This window comes from Manacus vitellinus, unplaced genomic scaffold (genome assembly GCF_001715985.3).
Source record: "Manacus vitellinus isolate BGI_N305 unplaced genomic scaffold, ASM171598v3 scaffold_95_pilon, whole genome shotgun sequence".
NCBI lineage: Eukaryota > Metazoa > Chordata > Aves > Passeriformes > Pipridae > Manacus > Manacus vitellinus.
The window spans coordinates 773,208-779,261 of NW_021940896.1; positions in this window are offsets into that span (position 1 = coordinate 773,208).

A 6,054-nucleotide genomic window follows, 5' to 3' on the forward strand; every position below is an offset into this window, starting at 1 on the left:
GCTGAGGAAATTCATTGCAATTTAATATGCTCTGATACTCCAGGGTTCAGCAGCTGGAGTAAACTCTATGATAAAAAAAACTCTCCATAAATTCTGATGATAAGACAAGAATTTAGGAATAAAAGTTAAATTAAGGGCTTGCCTTGCTAAGTTAGAAAAGCACCTTATTATCCAGTTAAGGGTGTCCCTGCCCAGGGCAAGGGGCTGGATGAGATGGGCTTTAAAAAAAACCCAAAATAAGGGATTTCCTTGTGCTGTTCAGGCTCCTGGTGGAGACAGGGGAGCAGAAAATGAACCGCATGTTATTTAAGAGCTCCAGCCCAGGAATTAGTGGGATTGCTCATTCCCTGTGCCCCATGAAAAATGATCAAACTCAAAAACAGCTGAAAGAGTTGATTTAAATGCTCTGGTAATGGTTGTCAGGGAAGGAATAAGGGCAGATTTGAGGAAATTAGTAACTCAAAAGATCCCAGCAAACTCCTGACAAAGGCAATGTAAACTTGGTCTCAAAGTAATTATTGCAAATAAACATTTGAAATGCTACAGGCCAAATTAATATTTCAGAATTCTTCACTATTTATTACTGTGCTTAATTTTCTTACTTAAATATAATTTGGGCCTAGGGCTGTTAAGAATTTAATTTTTGAGGTACTTTAATGAATTATAAAGCATGTTTTAAACAGAAATGAATAGCTAATAAATGCCAAGAGTAATTAATTTTCTGAAACGCGGGGAGGCCTTTGTATTTAATTTAAAAAAAAATGCCCTAAATTGTTGGAAAGTAAAGATGAAGAAAATACAAAGTGGATGAACTGAAGTTTTGATTAATTTACTAAATCAGAAATTGTTTTTCCTTTGCTGTGGCAATATTTTCTTCCATGTAACCCCAATCCATTTTTTATGTCCTTTAGTCAGGGTGGTGACACGTGGAGACCACCTTGCTCTGAACCCCAGCTATCTGGATGAACAGCACTTTACCTTGTTTAAAAATTAGTGTATCTAAACTTTTCCTGGGATCAAACAACATCAAGGATTCTTGATTCTACAAGCTCATGGTTTTCTGAATATTTTAATATGTATCTTTATATATTATAATAATATATTAAAATATATTAGTATAATATATTTAATATTTTTAGGGGTTTTCTCAAGTGAAAACAAAATAGTGAGGATGAAGAGGTTTTCACAGGTTAGGTGAGCTTTTAATATAAATTTTGCATCTGGGGCTTGTGTGATGCTCAGAATTATCTGAGCCTGAGCTCTGTGGGGATTTATGAGCAGAGCTTCCTGCACGTTGAGATGAGAAAACCCACCATTAATTTTTTGTGCCTTGAAACTGAGCTTGATTTAGGTGCTTTCATCCCAGGGGAAGAGACATTTTCTGAGATTCCCCCCGGTGGTAATTGTTTGGAGTTCAGAGTGAACCAACTGAAGTTCCACATGAATCAATTGTGCGCCGCCGCTGATTTATGCCCCAGCACATGCCTTCAAATGTCCTTACAAATCCTCCAGGGCTCAGAACAGGATGATTTGCTGCCTGTGACACTTGGTGGACTGTTCAGCAGAAGTGTTTGCTTGCAGCTCTTGCTGGAGGAAGCTCCTGCTCATCAATAAAACCCCAATTCCCTCCAAATTTTCCTTTTTCTGAGTGTGGGCAAATGTGAGGTCGATGCTCAGCAGGGTGAGGTGTGGCCCAGGTGTCCCTGCTGTTGGACAAAGGGGTGAGATCAGGAGAAGTAATTTTGGGGATGCAGGGATTGCCTTGTGCAATTTAGTGCTTGGATGAAAGCAAAAAGGGAAATTTATCCTCTAAGCCATTAAGAAATTTTCTTGATGCTTTATTTTAAAGTTATTGTAAAAGGTATCACCAGGAAAGAAACACTAAAAAATCTCTACCTGTGATGTTTTGCATTTCTTGGCAAGTTTCTTTAACCTGCTGTATTTTCACTTTACTTTTTAAGGTAGGATTTATAGAAGTGAGATAAAGTCCTTTGTTTTTATTTCTTCTCTGGGCTTTGAAATTTCCTAAATTCTCTTTACTTTGAAATTATTTTTCTTCGGAGCCTTTTGAAGGCTTGAATCGATTTCTGTTTCTTTTCTTATTAATGAAACCATTCATCCAAGAAAATTTTGGAGAAGAAGAGATCTAATTTACAGCCCTACCCTGGTGAAAAGAAATCAGGTGAACAATCAGCTGGACCATCCAAAGGATTATTACTATTGCAACGTGAGCTATTTAAGAAAATGTCTACAGGGAAATATCTGGAAGTGTAATAACTTAATCCTAAATATCATGAAAACAAAGCAAATTACTGGGTATAGCAGAGGTGGAGAATGGAGCAGAGGCAGACACTCACCCAGGGGGTTTGTTTTAGGCAGGCAGAAAGTTTTTGTTTCGCAGCAATTTCGCCCTGAAAAAGGGCTGAATGTTGCCAGGATGGAATGCAGGTTGTTGGTTCACTGGGAAAAACCTCTTTTTGTAGTGTCTTGATGATGTCAGACTTGCATTTGATGTGCTTCAAGGCCAGAGGGGTGAACAGTTGTCCAGATGATACTGAATTCAGTTGTGTCTGCTGTGGCAAGTTCTGCTTAAACTTGCACATCAATTCTCTTCACATTAAACACTTCAAATGTCAGAATACCAAGGATCCTGTTTGCTGTTTGATGGTACATTCCTTTATGCCTTAGAAAGACTCCCATTTCTCTCTGGGCTGTTTGATACCAGGAACTGCACAAGCTCATCACAACTGGCCAAAAGTTCGTTTGATCATTTCTTGCCTTTAACCAGCCTTTTCATCCTCCTTTTAAGTAACTCTGCCAAAAAAAATGGCTCCTCTTTCAGGCTAATCTTGGAGGAGGGACATAAAGTCGAGCAGATGAGTTCCTTTTGGGATGCAGGAGGAGCTGTGTGCAGCCATGGAGAGGGTACAGCCGGCGCCTGGTCCGGGCACACCCCGTTCTTGCCAGTTTATGGAGGCAGCCACAGGTGTGACAGATGGGACAGCGCCCAGATTTTGGGCAGCTGTGGGGGTGTTTTGGAGCCTCTTTGCTGTGGGATGCTCCAGAGGTGTTTTCTGTAGGATCACATGCCCCTGGACCAGCCGTCTCTGCTCGCTCCATCCCACCCTCCCGGTGCTCCGTGTCCCGCCCGCCCGGGGGGAGCGGAGCCAGGGGGCTGAGGGGAGGCTGGCTGGGTGCAGAGATGTCAAGAAAACCTGTGCTGTGCCCACTGCCAGGCCTGTGCAGAGCAATTATTCATGCTGGGGACCCAATGCTAGGAGACATGGGCTCGGGCAGAGGGAATGTCTGGTACTGGTGGGACGAGATCATTGTGCTGCAAGTTGAATGAAAGGCATTTTTTTTTTTCATAACAAAGATAAGATAGGCAGTGAAAGACACTTTTTTGCCACGAAGGAAGAAGGCGTTATCCTGCTTAAATGATTTAGACAGACTTCATTTTCTAGGAAAGCCATGAGTCTCTTCATGGATCATTGTCTCCAAACTGAGTTGCTCAGTGAGACCTTTCGTTGACGGAAAAGGGACCCAAAGAGTGTGAGGGGAGCCCGTGACCTTCCACCACTGTAAGTCAGGAGCCATAGAAATGTATGTCAAGGCTTTGAAAAGAGATGGTTGTACTCGAGATGCTTTCCTTGGAAAAATCCCTCCATCTGGAGCTACAATGAGGCGAGATTTCAGCCCAGATCTGCCAGGACACATGGGTTCCTTTTTCCTTTCAAACCAAGTGTGGAAGTCAGCTGGGGTGCCTGAGCTTTTGGGGTATTAGAGGGAAAATATTCCATCTTCTTATTTTTAATTCGGGTGAGGTGAGCTCTGTGTACAATTAACCTTTTTGAAAGTAAAACAAATATTCTTTTAATACTGGGAGAAAAACAGGGTGAAAAATCCTCTGTGTGAGAGCTGGGTTTGGTGGCCTCCCATCTGGGGAGCAATCCTGGAAATCCCCGGGTCCCAACTCCACCAAAACACGTGGCCACCAGCCCCAAGGGCATTTCTGCACCCATGGAGATGAAATCTTGCCTGATGTGCATCATCACTCCACAGAAGCACAGAATGTGCTCAGTTGGAAGGGACTCATCAGGATTAGCGAGTCCAGCTCCTGGCCCTGCACAGGACACCCCAGATGGAACTTTAAATGTGAGTATCTCTTAGTTTACTTCTGGTAGTTCATGATCCCAGACTCGAAACCCAGTGATTCTTCCTTCCTGAGCTGGGAATTTCCCCTTTTTTTGCTTCCCTCCCCTTCCTTCCCCAGTTCTTGACACGTATAGAAAAAAAAAGGTGTTGCCATAGATTGAACTGTGGGCATCAGTGGGTGGATGATATGTTTCCATTAAACAATATTCCTCCTTCTCATTTACGACACTCAATAATTCCTGGTTTGTCCCAAACCTGGTTTTTTTACCTTCCTTTTTTCCATTTATTTTTTTTAATAAAGCAGGGCAGCATCTCAAAACCACACATTGTGGTGTCCCTGCCCACAGCAGAGGGATTGGAACTTAATGATCCTTAAGGTCCCTTCCAACCCTTCCCAATTTTGTTAACCTGGCAGGATTAACCCACAAAGTTCACTTATCCATATTACATAGCACAGGCAACAGGTGATATAAGTAGATATGTTACTTAACCATGACCTGATGCCATATGTTAAGTTTCTACCCATTAATTTGTTGTTCACTGATAGAAAGGAAGGAGAAGTGGGCACAAGTTGCCCTCATTCTCACCCTGGCACGGTGCTAAACCCCCTCTGCTCTCAGGCAAACCAAGCAGGACTCTCTGCTGGGACTGATTTGATTTGTATGCGAGGCTGCAGCCAGGGAAAGCCTTGAACAGTTGCCCATGGGATGTCTGAGAAATGTCTTCTTAAGGAAATCTGTGTGAAAATGGAGGAAATACACTGCCCTGCAGAGGAGGGGCTTTTCTGGGGGGACAATGTGATTTTTCTTCTTTAGAAGTGGTTGGAAGTTGCCTTGCTTGGGGTTGTAGGTAAGAACATATACTCCTGTAAATCAACCAGAATGTTAATTCCTCCGAAATCATCCCATTGATATTGGTAGGTTGGTAAATAACGACTCCAAACCTGTGGGGGGACTCTTGGCCTCTAAATAGGACAGCATTTGGAGGAAAATTATTTAGATTTGCTTGTCTATGGGAGAGGTGACTCCAGAGGGCACTGTCCCAGTGCTTATAAACGGGAGACACTGAACTGGCTGTTCTGAGGGAAAAGCCACTTTCCCCTTAGCAAATCCCAGCAGGTTGAAATGAATGGCAGGTGGGAAAAATGGGCAGCTTCTGCTACAAATCAGAGGGTGAGGGAGTAAAGGGGTAACACTTTTTGAAAATTTTGGTGTTATTTGTAGGCTGAGCACCTTGAAGTGGGTCCTGTGTGTGGAAGCCCACCTGGGGTCAGGGGGGGCTCTCCCCTGGGAGGGGGGATTCGGGGGATTCCCACTCCAGTGAGCCTTGTCTTGGCAAGTTCCTCTCATGGGTATCTTCTTTCAAAATCTTTATTTTGCCTCTTAGGCTTGATATGTGTCTTTTCTCCACATCCTGAGGATAAACCAGAGCTACTGTTGGTCAGGCAGCTCTAACCCACACAGGGAGGAACCTGTCTGTGTTCGGGGAGTACAGGCAAGGTAATGAGAGGAGGGTGAGTGTTACAAGGCAATGGAAAAGAAGTTGGCTCTAAACTTTGTTGTGTTCAGCATTCTTGTGTGAGAAGGCTCAGGATTTTGCAGAGAATGCAGACACAGGCTGGCAAGGAAAGAGGCTTTTGTTGCAAATTATAAAATAATGATGATGTTATTTTCACTGCTCAGTGAAAATACTTATTTAAACAATATTTAGCTACTTAAGATATTAAAATTCATCACTGCAGTTTACATTAGAAAGTTTTCCATAATACCTTTGAGTTTTTCCCTTTCTTTTTTTTCTTTTTTTTCTTTTTTTTTCTTTTTTTCTTTTTTTTTCTTTTTTCTTTTTTTCTTTTTTTTCCTTTTTTTTCCTTTTTTTTTCTTTTTTTTCTTTTTTTTTCTT